The sequence below is a fragment of the Castor canadensis genome, chromosome 3, assembly GCF_047511655.1.
Source record: "Castor canadensis chromosome 3, mCasCan1.hap1v2, whole genome shotgun sequence".
NCBI classification, from domain to species: Eukaryota; Metazoa; Chordata; class Mammalia; order Rodentia; family Castoridae; genus Castor; species Castor canadensis.
Window position 1 is genome coordinate 182,463,027 of NC_133388.1, and position 15,641 is coordinate 182,478,667.

Genomic DNA, 15,641 nt, shown 5'->3' on the forward strand with positions numbered 1-15,641 from the left:
TGACATGAAAGAAAGTTAGGGACTCTCCCAAAGCTGGTCCTGCCCAGGTGGTCCTCAAGTACATTAAATTGAGCTTGGTGTAGAGAGAACTCTGCTTGGCTTTTCCCCTACCTTTGAGTTATGTTAGTTCATTGAGCTGAGTTTATAGACCTCAGCAGGTGTATTAGATAGAAGGGAAACTGAGCTCCCAGGGAAGAAAGGAAAATTGCCTCAGAGCATCTGAGGTAATGCTTATGGCAACAACCTGACAAGCAGGACTCTCCCAGAAGGCTTCCCCAGATCTGGGCAGGCTCTCTTTAGACTGTCTAAGAGGAACCAAGACCCACCAGAACAACACCAACCGATGACACCAACTCTGTGATATGTGTGCTTCCTGGTGGCCTTAGCATTTGAAGCAGAAGGTGTGGGAAGTGAGAACTGTGCTGAAGAGTGGCCACACATACACACACCTGCTAAGCCCCATGCTTCCCCTGGCTGGGTTTGAGGGTAGCTTACCTATTCCTATGGGCAGTTACTAAAGTGCAAACCAAGCATGCCAGGCTCTCTGCCAGCTGCTGGTGGCCCTCTGCTCTGCTTTCTTTTTCTCTGATTCTTCCTTTCCATCAAAAAGGCTGTTGTTGGAATGATTTTGGAGGTTGCTGATAATATGCAACAGGAAGAGTCAGAGAGACACTGGGTCTAATCTCATCTCCTCTTCTCAGAGGCTGTATAGACCAGTCTCAGCTCCTCGTCTACACATTGTGCATGACAACGATGCCTGTCGCATGAATGTGCTGTGCAATTGATTGAGGTAATTCATTAAAGTGTTTAGTGTGGTGGTGCTTGGCAAAGAGCACATGCTCAATAAATACTAGCTGCTGTTATCGCTACTGTTATGCTGTCATTAACCAGCAGCTGGTGTGCCTGTGTCAGGCCATCAAATGCGCTTTCATTTCCTAAAACTGCTGTCACAAATTACCACCAACTGGAAGGTTCATGCTAGGAAATCCCTTCTCTCACAGTTCCAGAGGCCTTACTCCCTCAAAGGCACATGGAGGGGTCTCTTCCTGGTCTCTTCCAGCTTTTGCTGGCTATTGACTTTCATTAGTGCTCTTTGATTTGTAGCCACATTACTCCAATCTCTGCTGCTCTCTTTATATCAGGGTCTTGTGTGTCTGTCCATCTGTCTGTCCTTTCCTCTATTATCTTATTTCCTTCTGTCTCTTTCCTCTAAGAACACTTGTGAAGGCATTTAGGACCCACCTGGATAACTCCAGACAATCTCAACTCAAGATTTTTAATTTAATCACATCTGTTACCAAATAAGGTAATATTCACTCTTTTGCCATACAAGGCAATATTCTTAGGTTCTGGGGCTCGGGATGGGCATGTCTTTTCAGAAGCTGCCGTTAAACTTACTAAATAGGACATTCTTCCCTGAGAAAGTGAGCTCTGGAAGGAGGGCTTTTGCTTGTTCTTTTTCTTTTTTTGGTTATATTATTGTTGCACTGGGGGTACATTGAGACATTTACAAAAGTTCTTATATCATAATTGAATTCACCCCCTCCATCATTCTCCTTTATCCTGCCCTTCCCCTGTTCCTGGAATAGTCTCAACGTGTTTGCTTGTTCTTATTGAAGAGTCTCCAAACCGAGCAGCAGCTGCGAAACCCTCTTTGCTGTCTCTTCCAGGACCCATCATGATCCATCCTGCCATTCCTAAAAGGCAGGGCTCCTATGGTCATTGTGTCTATGGAACCATGGGACATCCACAGCCTGGGGGTGAGCCTGAGGGCTGTGGGATGAAGACATGGGCTATAATGACTAGAGATATGTGGCTGGACCAAGTGAACTCTTAAGAAAGAAAGACCATCAACTCTTGGCTAATCTGAACATTTTACCTAGTTTGAGGATGTTGTAGGGAAGCCAAGTTTTGGGTCACTTGGTCTTAAGTTGTGTTCCGAGATATGAACTAAATCACTATTCATTGTCAGTCTGGATGACATTAAGTGACTTTGCTAACTTTAAAACTATTGAAATAGGAATATTATCAACCTCCCGTCACCAGGAGGGGACACATCATGTCACACAATTGAAGGAGAAATCGTGCATATTGTGCTCTGTGGATGTGAGGAACATGATGTCAACCTGTGCCCTGATCCGTGCAGTAGCAGCTCTGTGCGAGGAGCACAGGGGAGTTAGGAGAAGAAACCCTGTCCAGGCCACAGGCCTCCAGCAGAGTTTCTAAAGCATGAGTTGGTGGAAGTGGAGGTAGAATCTTTTCTCATCCGAGGTCAGCCCTGAGACAGTCTCTGCTGAGATTGTCACCCTCACAGGAAGATAAAATGAGAGGACCTCCAAAGATACCCACGAGCCATAGAACCTGGAATGTGACCTTTTATAGCAGAAGAGACTTGGCAGATGTGATTAAGTCTGGGGTCTTGAGATGGGAGATGGTTCTGGATTATCCAGGTGGGCCCTAAATGTAATCATAATGTCCTTATATGAGGGAGGCAAGGGATAGGGCGTGTTGGGTCACATCTATAATCCCAGCTACTTGAGAGGCAGAGGGAGGAGAATCACAGTCTGAGGCTGGCCTGGGCAAAAGCAGGAGACCCTATCTGAAAAATAAACTCAAAGCAAAAGGACTGGCAGAGTGGCTCAAGCGATAGAGCTCCTGACTGTTGGGAACCAAAAGCCACAGTCTGACAAGGTCGCTGTGGCTTAGCATTCTGACAAGGTCGGAATCTGCAGGTGCACCATGTCTCTATCACGGTGGGAAGGAACGCTAAGTGGTTTCGCTTGACTGCAAAGAAGTTTATACTTAGTCAAGGACACTGGCAGTAAGAATGCAGGGTGGCAAAAACAGAAAGGTTGTAACTAGGTCAGAGTGTTGTGATGTTTAAGTCTCTTCCTCTTTTGTATAAAGCATCAGCCTCTTGCCCTCTCAATATGTGTTTTGTCACTCCCTTCCTGAGTGAGTGAGACTCTTTGTGTGTCCTGTCTTGTTCATTCCTGCCCTGAAACCTTTCGGGTCGAGGACCTCTGCGATCTTGGCAGGTGACGCCCCCAAACAGGGACCCGATCAGAGGCCTAAGGTAAGGAAAGCACCGGAGGTGTGCACAAACGTGATACGGAGCAACATCGATAGAGAAATGGGCCAACACATACATAAGGAGCAGGCTCGCTTTACAGAAATTTTATGTTCAATGTTGTGTAACAGAGGTTATAAAGTGTCTTAAAGTCAGCTTAAATGTTTTTTGTCTTATGTGCAAGAGTGCACTTGAAGTTGTTATAATTGTTTTGTATTTCATTGTGTGAGTTTTGTGTATGTCTATGGTATGATTAATTTATTAGAGACAAAAAATCTAATAGCTATGATAACAGTCTTATTAAAAACTGGGACTGACTCAAAACACTATTCCTAAAATTGACTCTGACTTCAGCTATCAATCCACCCAAAATGAGTCCTAAAAAAACAGAATGGGGCACTTCTCAATCAACTCCTAAAAGTTTAAAAAAAATAACTTATCAGTGTACTTGTGTCCACTTAGTTAATTCTTACATGTTCTTGAGCTCTTGAATCTATGTGTGCTTAAATTGACATTTAAGGCATGCCTAATTTAAAACTTTTTACATATGCATATATTTAAACATCTTTAGGATGGTTCTTATTATAAAATTGATGTAAAGAAATACAAGGCTTCTGTTCTCTTCTCTCCCCACCTCTTCTGCTGCCACTTTTAAGAAAAACCAATTTTTTAAAGGTTATATCAATCAGGTCTAACTAAATTATAGGCAATATTTTATGGACAGTAACCTTAGTCTGTTTCATTTCATCATAAGTAATTTACATTCAATTCCTTTATTATATCTATATATATTTAATTATTAATATATAATATATATTATATTATATTTATTATGTCTATTGACAAATGGTGTCTTTGTAGGTTACTTATTGTATAAAAACAATTTAAAACTGCCTTTCTGTATGGCTCTATATTATAAAAACAAGGCTAATTTAAAAATTTTTTATGTAAATTTAAACTTAAAATTCTTATAAAAGTTATTTTAAAATACAAGTTACAAAGTGGTAAAGTTGACTATAATCTAAAAGTTGCCTAAAAGATTTTTTGAGTCTTATCGAGCTAAAATCTAGTTCTCTATGTCCTTAAAATAACAAGGCTATCTTAATAGTGTTCTGCTCTGAGTAACATCTACAAAAAACTGTTATAAAAAAAGATTTTATCAAAGAAATTACTTGTGTTTTCTGTTGATCTTGTCAAGCTTTAGTATTACTAAATCAGAGTTCATTTACGTATTTGCTCATGCAAAGGTCTCTTAAATGACCACCTTATAACTATGTTCTATGTCTATACTGTATCTAAATATGGTACAAACATTTACAAAGTTAAAAGTGTCAATTTATGTAAAATGATGAGTTAAAGCTGTCTTTTATCCAAAAGTGTTACATTTAACCTTCATCCTGACAGTCAGCCCCTGTTTGCCTTTAAAGATCCTACAAACCCTTCACAACTCACTTGGACAATTTTACCACAAGGGTTTAAGAGACAGGCTCACTCCCTGGAGTCACCTACCTAGATGTGGTCTTAAAAAGACAGGCTTACTCTCTAAGTCATAAACAAATCTACCCAATCCTCCATTTCCTACTCCCCCATACCATAAAGCAGCTTAGAACTTTCTTGGGAGTTAAAGGATTTTACAAAATCTGGATCCCGGCACCCTATGATATTAAGGACTTACTCTATTAAAAAAGAAATGACAATCCATCTTTCAGCAGTCTTATTTCATACCATTGCCTTATGGATGTGTTCCAAGTCCATATTACAGCTACAAATTCCCTAACAAATACATCTATACATCAACATGTGTATCCTCTCACATCTTGAGGTTGAGACAGCATAAAATACTCAGCCCTAAGACTGATTTACCATTTAGAGCGTGTCATTTTTTCACAACAAAAAAAAACTTCTAAAAATATTAAATTCAACATTCTCATAAGAGTGCCTGTTTGCTCTCTTGCTTTAAAAAAGTTAAAACAACTTTCACACTTAGGCCATTTCTAAAAAGTAAACCTCAAAATGTTAAAACTGGCATGTATCTTAGATGTGATTCAGTTAATCAGAGGAAATACATTTCCCTTCACAACTCTTAAAAAAAACCCCAGATGCAGATAAATAAAAAACCCTGATTGATTCTCCTGTCTATTTTCCTTATATTTGAAAACTAAAAATGGACAGTCATTTTTAGGCCTGGACTCTAAATGCAAGTGAAACAAAACCATAACACACCTCCTATCTCTCCATTTCATTTTTAAGATCATAAATTCTATAATGCTCCACTCTTCTATTTACCCCAGGCCAGTGGATCTCATTGTTAACAAGTCTATTACAACCACGAGATAAAACAAAAAAGTATGTTAACAATTTTATCCATTAGATAGTATCCACTAGATACTATAATCATAAACAAATCACTATAAACTAGAGTTTTCTCATCTGTAAAATAAAAATAATAATGATATTTATAAGACAATTTTAAAAATTTAATGTACTAATTCATAAAATACATTTATAAAACCTCAAAAAAAATATTAAACATTAATATTACATTTAACTACAATATCACTTACAAATGCATAAAAGTAAAGATTGATGGTTGACATACAGTTTATTGCTTTTCAAAAATCAGTAATATAGGGTTCTTATTTAAAATTTAAAATTTTAAGGTCTGGGGTACAACTCAATGATAGTGTTTACCTGATAGGTTAAAAACCTGGGTTTGGTCCCCAGTACATAAATAAACAAACAAACAAATAAATATGTATAATATATTATTCAAAAAAATCTTCCCATTTTTAATCACATAAATAAACATATAATTTATCATGCTAGGTAAAATTAGCCACACATACTCAACTACTGTGTCATATAACTTACATAAAAAATTTTTAAAACAAAATGGTAAGTACTTGCCAGGGCTTGAGTTAAAATAAAAAAAAAAATAAAGAGATGCTGGTTAATGGGTAAACATTTTCAATTATAAAATGGGTAAACTCTGGTAACTAGATGTACAACATGGTGACTATAGTTAATACTGTATTATGTAATTAAAGTTACTAAAGAGAGTAACTATAAGTGTTTTAAACACACACACATACACACACAACTATGTGAGGTGATGGTTGTGTTAATTATTTAATTAACTTGACCCTGGTAAAAATTATGGTAATACAATAAATGATCACCTTGTATACGTTAAGTATATACAATTTTTCTTGTAAATTCTACCTCAATAAACCTAGGGAAAAAAAAGTCAATACAGTTTCACCAGACAAAAATCCAGAGGTTGGCATCTATGTTTTAAAAGCTTTGTGAGAACAACTGTTTCCTACATTCTGCCAATTACAAGACTTTGTCAAGTTTTAGTTTTAAGATTTTGTAGGCGTCATAAAATTACTTTATGTTTAAAATGCTGTCTCTCTTACTATTGCCTAAAAATGTTTCTAAAAGATATAGACCAATTCAAAATTTCCTTTTCTAAATGCACCAGCTTTGGTAAATTGTTGTTTTCAAGGAGTTTGCTATTTCATGGTCATCTTTAAATTTATAGACATCAAGTTATGATGTCTTTATTTTTTTGTAAAATGTATTATGGGGTCACTTTATTTTGTTCCTGGTATTAGTATTCTGTATCTTTTCTCTTTTATTCTTAACCATACTTGCTAAATTTTACTAATTTTATTACATTTTTTGTAAACCAACTTTTGACTTGATTTTCACTCTTTGCTTTTTAATTCATATTATTAATTTATTAATTACACTTTCTTTAACCAGGTATTCATTTTTAAATTTTAATATTTAGACAGCTATTTTTCAGCCTTTCTTCTTTTCTCATGTTATGAGAAGAATATCAATTCCCCTATCAAGTGTTGTGTCATATTGTACTATATTTTATTTCAAAAGATTTTAAATTTCTATTGTGTTTATTTTTTGACAAACAAATAAACTATTTTACATCATTTCAAGTAACTAAAGACTTTCATTTTTTTTAACCAATGATTTCTAGCCTAATATCAATATTATCAAAAAATATACTCTCTGATATGTTCTTTGATATTTGTTGAGCCTTAATAACTCAAAAAATTGTTATTTTAACTGTTTACTTTAAAAAATACATATTCTATCTTTGTTGTATTCATTGTTCTATATATAGATATAGATATGGATACAGACATATATATATAGACATATATAGATATGTCAAGTAGGTCAAGGTATTGTTAAATATACACACCAAACGCTTAAAGCTCAATTATTAAAACAAAAAGGGGGAATAGAGTATGCCACTCCTGCTAATAGACTTAATCACACTCTTTTTGTTTTAAATTTTTTAAATGTACATAAACAGGGACGATCAACAGCAGAAAGATTTTGGGGCCTTTTTAAACAGACTCATCCTCTGGCCATGTGGAAAGATCCACTGACAAATCAATGGCTGGGCCCCGACCCTGTGTTAATGTGGGATAGAGGCTTTCTTTGTATTTTCCCCAGGGATGCTGATTCTCCTCGTTGGATTCCAAAAAGATTGGTGAGACATCATGGGTTCTCCAGTGATGCCCAAAGTGGTAGACAAGATCAACCCAGGAGTGAAAAAGGATGAAAAAAACTCGGACATTGCCCCCTTGTCCAGTAAAGCAGGCACATAATACCCATACCTCTCCTCTGCCTACCTGGGGTCAAATCAAAAAGTTGGCCACAGAGGGCAAGGAGTTGCTGCGACATGTATCACAACCTCAGACATCAGAGGCCTTATTTTTGGCCATGGTCACCATACTCCCCTGTCAGGTGTGTGGGACTTCTGGGCATACTTCCCTGATCCTCCTATTCTTCATCCTGCATCATGGAATGACACCGACATCAAGATTTCTACCAATGATACTGCTTTATTGGGGGGCTCTGAGTCTTCCCATATTCCTCATCAATGGCCTCCTTCAATTATTCTGCAGGGTCATTTTCTCCTCCTCTGTGTTTATTCTGGAATGATGGCATTGCATATTTGGATGTTCAACTGACTACTCAAATTTCCAGTGCCTTGGGCTTGCAAGATGATTTTATTGAATTACATTGACATACTATTATTAAGATGGGATTTCCCAGTCATTATTCTCTTGATCAACGAGGGCCACCTGGGGGCCTTCCTCCTTGTCCTGATCTGGATTAGAAGTTTTATGGAACTCCTCCTTGGTTGGATTGTCCATACCTAATACCTGTTAAGCGACCCTTGGATAGGTATGGGACAAATGAACATCTCTGGGTCTAGTCTCAAAGACGACCTATGTCTACCCATGAGGGGGATTGGGTCACAACTGCAGGATGGATCTCACCCATATTGGTTATGTCTTCTGGAGTGATACAAAAGGATATTTGGTGGTTGGTAGCAGCTATGGGTCCTGTGACAGTGTCATCAACACAACACTATCAGATTGTATATCATAATATAACTGCTTGTATCTGTCCACCTTATCTTTTACTAACAGGTCATGTCATGATAGCTAAATGTGGTAATAGAACCCCCTACCCTTACTGCGACATTACCTGTGAGCATTGCATTTTAACTAATTGTATTAATAACTCAAGACCTTTAGATCAAAAGAGGATACTGATAGTGAAGCAGCCTGCCTTTGTTATGCTGCCTGTATAGATGAATGGTACTTGGTATGACAATCCAAGAGTACAGACTTTACTGGAAATTGAAAAAGCTTCAACCAGGCACAAAAAAGTCGTTGACCTTGTTATTGCTAGAATATTGGCTCTGGTGTCACTTATTGCTTCTGCTATGGCATCCACTGTAGCCTTGTCACAAAGTATCCAAACAGCTCATTATGTCAATCATTTGACTAAAAATGTGTCTTTAACATTAATATCTCAGGAAGCTATTGACAAAAAGATTGAGATACAACTTGAAGGCTTAGAATCAGTAGTTGTGTTGCTTGGGGATGAGGTACAAACCATGGAAACCCGTGTGTCCCTGCACTGTCACTCTTCCTACCAATGGATTTGTGTCACAGCTAAACCTTATAATGAATATCAGTGGAGCTGGGAACATATTAAACAGCATTTAAAAGGAGTCTGGTTTCATACTAACCTGAGTTTGGACTTAGTTGCTTTGCATCAAGAAATATTAGACATACAAAACAGTAATTTGCTTATCATTCAACCCTCAGATGTGACCACCTGGGTGTTAAACACTTTAAAGGGTTTTAAGCCCTTTAACATATTAACACACTCATTTTGGATTATGCTTAGAATGGCTTTTCTGATTTTGCTTATTCTGTGTTTATTTCCAGTCATCTGCCGTATTGGCATGTACCAGCTCTTCAAATTAGAAGCAGACCTTCACCATGTTCAATTAAAAAATGTAAAAGAGAGGAGATGTTGGGAACCAAAAGCCACAGTCTGACAAGGTCACTGTGACTTAGCATTCTGACAAGGTCGGAATCTGCAGGTGCACCATGTCTCTATCACGGTGGGGAGGAACGCTAAGTGGTTTCCCTTAACTGAAAAGAAGTTTACACTTAGTCAAGGACACTGGCAGTAAGAATGCAGGGTGGCAAAAACAGAAAGGTTGTAACTAGGTCAGAGTGTTTTGATGTTTAAGTCTCTTCCTCTTTTATATAAAGCTTGCTGAGAGAAATAAAATGTTGCCAGTTGGTCATCAGCCTTCTGGCCCTCTCGATATGTGTTTTGTCATTCCCTTCCTGAGTGAGTGAGTCCTTTTGTGTGTCCTGTCTTGTTCATTCTTGCTCTGAGCCCTTTTGGGTCAAGGGCCTCTGCGATCCTGGCATGGACTAGCATGCAAGGCCCTGAGTTCAATCTCCGGTACCACAAAAAAAAAAAGGGAGAGATTGAGCACAGGAGAGGAATCTGTGTGATGGCTGAAGCAGAGATTGGAGCTGTGCAGCACAAGCCAAGGAAAGCCAGCATCCAAAAGTGTGGTTAAAGGAAGAGGCAAGAAGCAGGCTCTCCCCTGGAGCTGCCAGGAGCCAACACGTTTCTACAACATGCTTGGCAGCTGCTCCCCCTTTACACCTGACCGCACCCCTGAGATGTACGAGTTATAGTCTCAGACAACGAGAATTAGAGAGCTAATAACTTTCTTGTGATTAAACGAACGATAAGTGGAGAGCTGAGATTTCATCCCAGGCCCAGGTGCTTACTTATAGGATCCAAGAACCTGCCTGTTCCTGTATGAGCAGTTTTGTTTTGTTTTTTTGACATTTTTCATTTTGTCCTTTTAAGAGTATAAAGGTTCCATGATTTACCTAACCCATTAATTTCTACTTTGCAATTGAACTCCAAATATCAGCGTATATGCATTACCTGTCCATCGGGATCTTTGCCTCAGGATATGAGCCTTCCATTTCTTTGGGTTTTTTGTTTTTTTGAGATGGAGTCTCACTATATTGCCAGGCTGGACTTGAATTTCTGAGCTCCAGTGATCGTTCTGCCTGGCTGCCTAACTAGCTGGAACCATAGGCAAGCCCTGCTGTAACCGTCTAACACCTTAATTTCTTAGTAGATTCTAAGTTAAAAATTGCTTTTAGTTATGAAGACCCAATTTTATTAACACACAAGAACTCACTCAACAGATAACTACTATATATCTATCATATTAGATAAAAATAGAGGCCAAGCACAGTGGCTCAGACCTTTAATCCCTGCTACTTGGGAGGGAGAGATCAGGAGGGGCCAGATTCAAGGTCAGCCCAGGCAAAAGCTAGCAAGACCCTACCTCAATAAACAAGTTGAAAAATGGCTATATCACCAAAAGCAAGCTACATACTTAATGCAATTCCCATCAAAATCCCAATGACATTCATCACAGAGATTGAAAAATCTACCCTAAAGTTCATTTGGAAACACAAGAGACCACGAATAGCCAAGGCAATACTCAGCAAAAAAAAGCAATGCTGGAGGTATCACAATACCTGACTTCAAACTATATTACAAAGCAATAGCAATAAAAACAGCATGGTACTGGCACAAAAACAGACATGAAGACCAGTGAAACAGAATAGAGGACCCAGATATGAATCCACACAACTATGCTCACCTTATTTTTGTCAAAGGTGCTTAAAATATATGATGGAGAAAAGACAGCCTCTTCAACAAATGTTGCTGGGCAAAGTGGTTAGCTGTCTGTAAAAAACTGAAACTAGATCCATGTTTATCACCCTGTACTAGTATCAACTCTAAATGGATCAAGGACCTTAATATCAGACCCCAAAAAGTTGGTACAGGAAAGATCAGGGAACACTCTGGAAGTAATAAGGATAGGCAAGGACTTCCTCAATGGAACCCCAGCAGCTCAGCAACTAAGAGAAAGGATGGACAAATGGCATGTCATAAAATTAAAAACCTTCTGCACAACAAAAGAAATGGTCTCTAAACTGAAGAGATCACCCACAGAGTGGGAGAAAATATTTTGCCAGCTATATATCAGACAAAGGACTGATAACCAGAATATATAGGGAACTCAAAAAAATAAACTCCCCCAAAATTAATGAACCAATAAAGAAATGGGTAACTGAACTAAACAGAACTTCCTCAAAAGAAATTCAAATGGCCAAAAAACACATGAAAAAATGCTCACTATTTCTAGCCATAAAAGAAATGCAAATCAAAACCACACTTTGATTCCATCTCACCCCTGTTAGAATAGCCATCATCAGAAACACCAACAACAACATGTGTTGGTGAGGATGTGGGGAAAAAGGAACCCTCATATGCTGTTGGTGGGAATACAACCTAGTGCAACCACTCTGGAAAAAAATTTGGAGGCTTCTTAAAAATCTAAACATAGATCTGCCATATGATCCAGTAATCCCACTCCTGGGGATATACCCAAAGGAATGTGACACAGGTTACTCCAGAGGCATCAGCACACCAACATTTATTGCAGTGCTATTCACAATAGCCAAGTTATGGAAACAACGAAGATGCCCCACTACTGATGAATGGATTTAAAAAAGTGGCATTTATACACAATGGAATTCTATTCAGCCATGAAGAAGAATGAAATCTTATCATTTGCAAGTAAATGGATGGAACTGGAGATCATCATTCTGAGCGAGATTAGCCAGGCTCAGAAGACCAAAAATCGTTATGTTCTCCCTCATATGCAGACTTTAGATGTAGGGCAAATACAGCAATGTGGTTGGACTTGGGTCACATGATAAGGGGAGAGCACACACAGGAGGTATGGAGATAGGTAAGAAACCCAAAAAACATGATAGTATTTGATGTCCTCACTGCAGAGGAACTAATACAGAAACTTTAAAGCGACAGAGGTCAATATGAGAAGGGGATCAGGAACTGGAGAAAAGGTCAGGTAGAGATGAATCAACTTAGAATGTAACACATTTATACATGGAAGAAATGCTTAGAATCTCCCTGTATAGCTATCCTTATTTCAACTAGCAAAAATGTTTTGTCTTTCTTATTATTGCTTATACTCTCTCTTCAGCAAAATCAGAGATAAGGGCAGAACAGATTCTGCCTGAAAACAAGGTGGGGCGGGAGGGAGAAGGAGGAGGCAGGAGTTGGGGGAAAAATGGCCCAAACAACGTATGCACATACGAATAAACGAGAAACAATAAAAAATAATATAAACAAGTTGAGCATGGTAGTTATGCAGGAGACTTAACATAGAAAGATCACAGTCCCAGGCGAGCTCTGGAAGTAAAAATATGAGAGCTATCAAAAAAATATATAAAGTGAAAAGGAGGGGAGGGACTGGGAGTGTGGCTTAAGTCATAGAGTGTCTACCTAGTAAGCTCGAGGCCCTGAGTTCAAACCCCCTCCAAAAAAGATTAAAGTAAAAGTATTAAGAAAATTTACCCCAAACTTGAAAATATAGCAAAGGACAATCCAGTGTTCCCTTTCAAGAACTCACTAGAGTGTTGTTTAACAGGCCCACTCAAGGATGATTTAATTTTCTTGGTCGATGTTTCTCAAATTTTTTGGTCTCAGGAGCCCTTTATACTATTGAAAATTGCAAGGTCCTTACTGTCCTCTGGTTACTGTGTGTTATATTTATTGGTATTTAGTCAGATAAGAAATCAAACCCAAAAATTTCTAGGTATTATTAACTCACCTAAGGTAACAATGATAAACATTAACATAAATAACATTTTATGAAAAAAAATTTACTAACACAAAATAATTTAGTGACAAGAGTTGCATTGCTTTATTTTTTTGCAAATTTCTTCACTGTCAGGTTTTACAGAAGATAACTAGGTTGTCATATGCATATGCCCTGCAGTCACTCTGGTGTGAAGTGCTGAACTGGACGACGCATGCGAAAAAATCCTGCCCCATTCAGATCAGTAATTTGGAAGGAGGTGGATTTTTAATAGCTTTCTCCAAAAATTGTGGCTATTTTTCTTGGATTCTGCTTCCAACTTGACAAATGGTACTTTCTCAAAGATTAATGACAATATGGAATCAGAAATAACAGTGACATTATGGTCCATTGATTCATCCTACACTTCAGGTGAATCCTTTACCTACCTATGGATTTTGTACCACCATGCATTGGTCATTTGGAAAATATGGTTCCCTGAGTTCTGCAGATCTTGCCTGTGTGAACACAGGTCAGTGCACAGTAATAAAAATAATCACATTTGTTCAGATGGCCAGAATCTCATCCAAGTGTCAATATCGGGAAGCTATCCGAGCTCAGAGTGACAGATAAGAGGTTCAGTGTTCCAATTTTCCCTTGAAATGGTAAGTTGTATCATTACAATAGATAATGTCAGAAAGGTTGCTTGGTGTAACAGATTCTCTTTGTTCATTTTGAGAGGCATCTGCCCAATGAATGCCCTAGTCTGAGTAACCACCGAGTGTCAGCCATTGGTTTTTAAAGAAAAAAATGGTATCACCTGAAAAAACCTAGCTACTTCTGTGCAACACTCAAACCATACTACACTGCTTGTCTTCTAGACACTGCATTTGGTGTTTGCAGCAGTTTTATGGGTGCTATTCTGTCTACTTCAGCACACCAAATATTAAAAAAGAGCTGAACTCAAAGGCCAAGATTTAACAAATTAATGCTTTTTAAGGCTTTTCAAGGTCATTCCTGAGGGAAACAGGTATTATTGTGGTGTCAAGCAGATGGCGGGAAAGAGCGTACTGGCTACCATGCAGGGTGTTTCTCTGCCTTGATTTAAACCAAGGAAACAGCAATTTTACCCACATTCAAATTCTGCCTTATCAGCACCAATGTCAATACAGTAGAACAGAAAAATGAGGTGGGAGGACAAATAATATCCTATGTTATTATGAAAGCAGGTTTTCTATAACATAACCCCTGGAGGGTTTCAGTCTCCCAGGAGTCTATTCACCATCCTTTGAGAACATCTGATCTTAGCTGTTTCCCCTCCCTAGCATCAAATTGTCTAAGTGACTGAAGACCTGGGACCATAAAAGAGAAAAGATATTTTCTTTGGTGCTCCAGTTCCAGGATGCCAGCCTTGTCACCCAGTGGATTCGAAGTGGATTTCATTCCCTGTTCTTGTGGAGGTACTAGTCTCCTGAAGTGGAACATTAAGGAACACTATCTAAGGAACTTGTAATGCTAGCTATGCAAAATGGTACCAGAGAGCCTTCATTTGTGTGCAGAGATATTTCTGAGAACAATTTAGATAGTCCATTTGAGTTCACACCAGAAAACTGTAAGGATAGAAGCAATTGTGAAAAATTACCAGAAGGCTGTAAAGCAGCAGCTGTGCTTCCAGTCCTGGGTTTAGCACCGAAGCAAGATGGGCGACTGCTCATCTCTGCTAGAAACAAGAGCACAGAAGTTTTACAAGTACTTCCATGAGAGTACATGAAGTAAAACTTTTTATACAATGCATAATGGAAAGCCAGTTGGGAAGTCGCACGTTCAGTTTTGCACTCCTACAACTCACATGCTCCAAACTCTGATGGCATCCTGGAGGCCACTTGGGAAAGGCTTAGAATAAAGGCTGGGGAGACTATGGCCAACAAACTTCTCACTCTACAGAGGTAGGATGTTTAGGGGCCTCTGGCAAAGCACCAATGGTTCAAATAAATGACAACTATGAGGATCAGAGACCTAAGGATCTTGAAATTACAGACGAGTAATTTTTACAGTGGAGTAAAAATCCAAAACCTGGACTATGGAATGGGTGTTTCTGTGTGAGCCTGCTGGCGGTCTTACCTCTGTGTCTGAACCACTCAAAGGACATGGTTATGGTTTTGGTCTGTATACAGATTTTTAATCTCTGTTCAACTGTAGATATGACACTGGAGAAATAAAATATGAATCTTCTATCTAAGAAAATAAGAGTAGACCCAATATTCCTGTTGCCTCCTCCTTCCACTGAGATCGTAAATGAAGGATGGGAGTATGGCTGGGGGTGAAGATGGGGGTTGTGGGAATGTGAGACCACCCTCTGTTATCACTTGTTAATGCCGGTGTTAGAATCAAGAGGACAAGGCCTTTATCAAGACACCCACGGGGTGTCTCAAGCTTTTCAGACTCTTTTCTAGGCAGTTTTCAGAAAACATCTTTCTCTCTGCAGGGCTGTTTATTTCTTTCTCCAATTAATTC

General features: G+C 38.5%; 1 pseudogene; it reads left to right on the forward strand.

Moving 5' to 3' along the window:
• The first annotated feature begins 14,648 nt into the window (after positions 1–14,648).
• LOC109700632 (NADH dehydrogenase [ubiquinone] flavoprotein 2, mitochondrial-like) lies at positions 14,649–15,309 on the forward strand (annotated as a pseudogene).
• Positions 15,310–15,641: the final 332 nt, after the last annotated feature.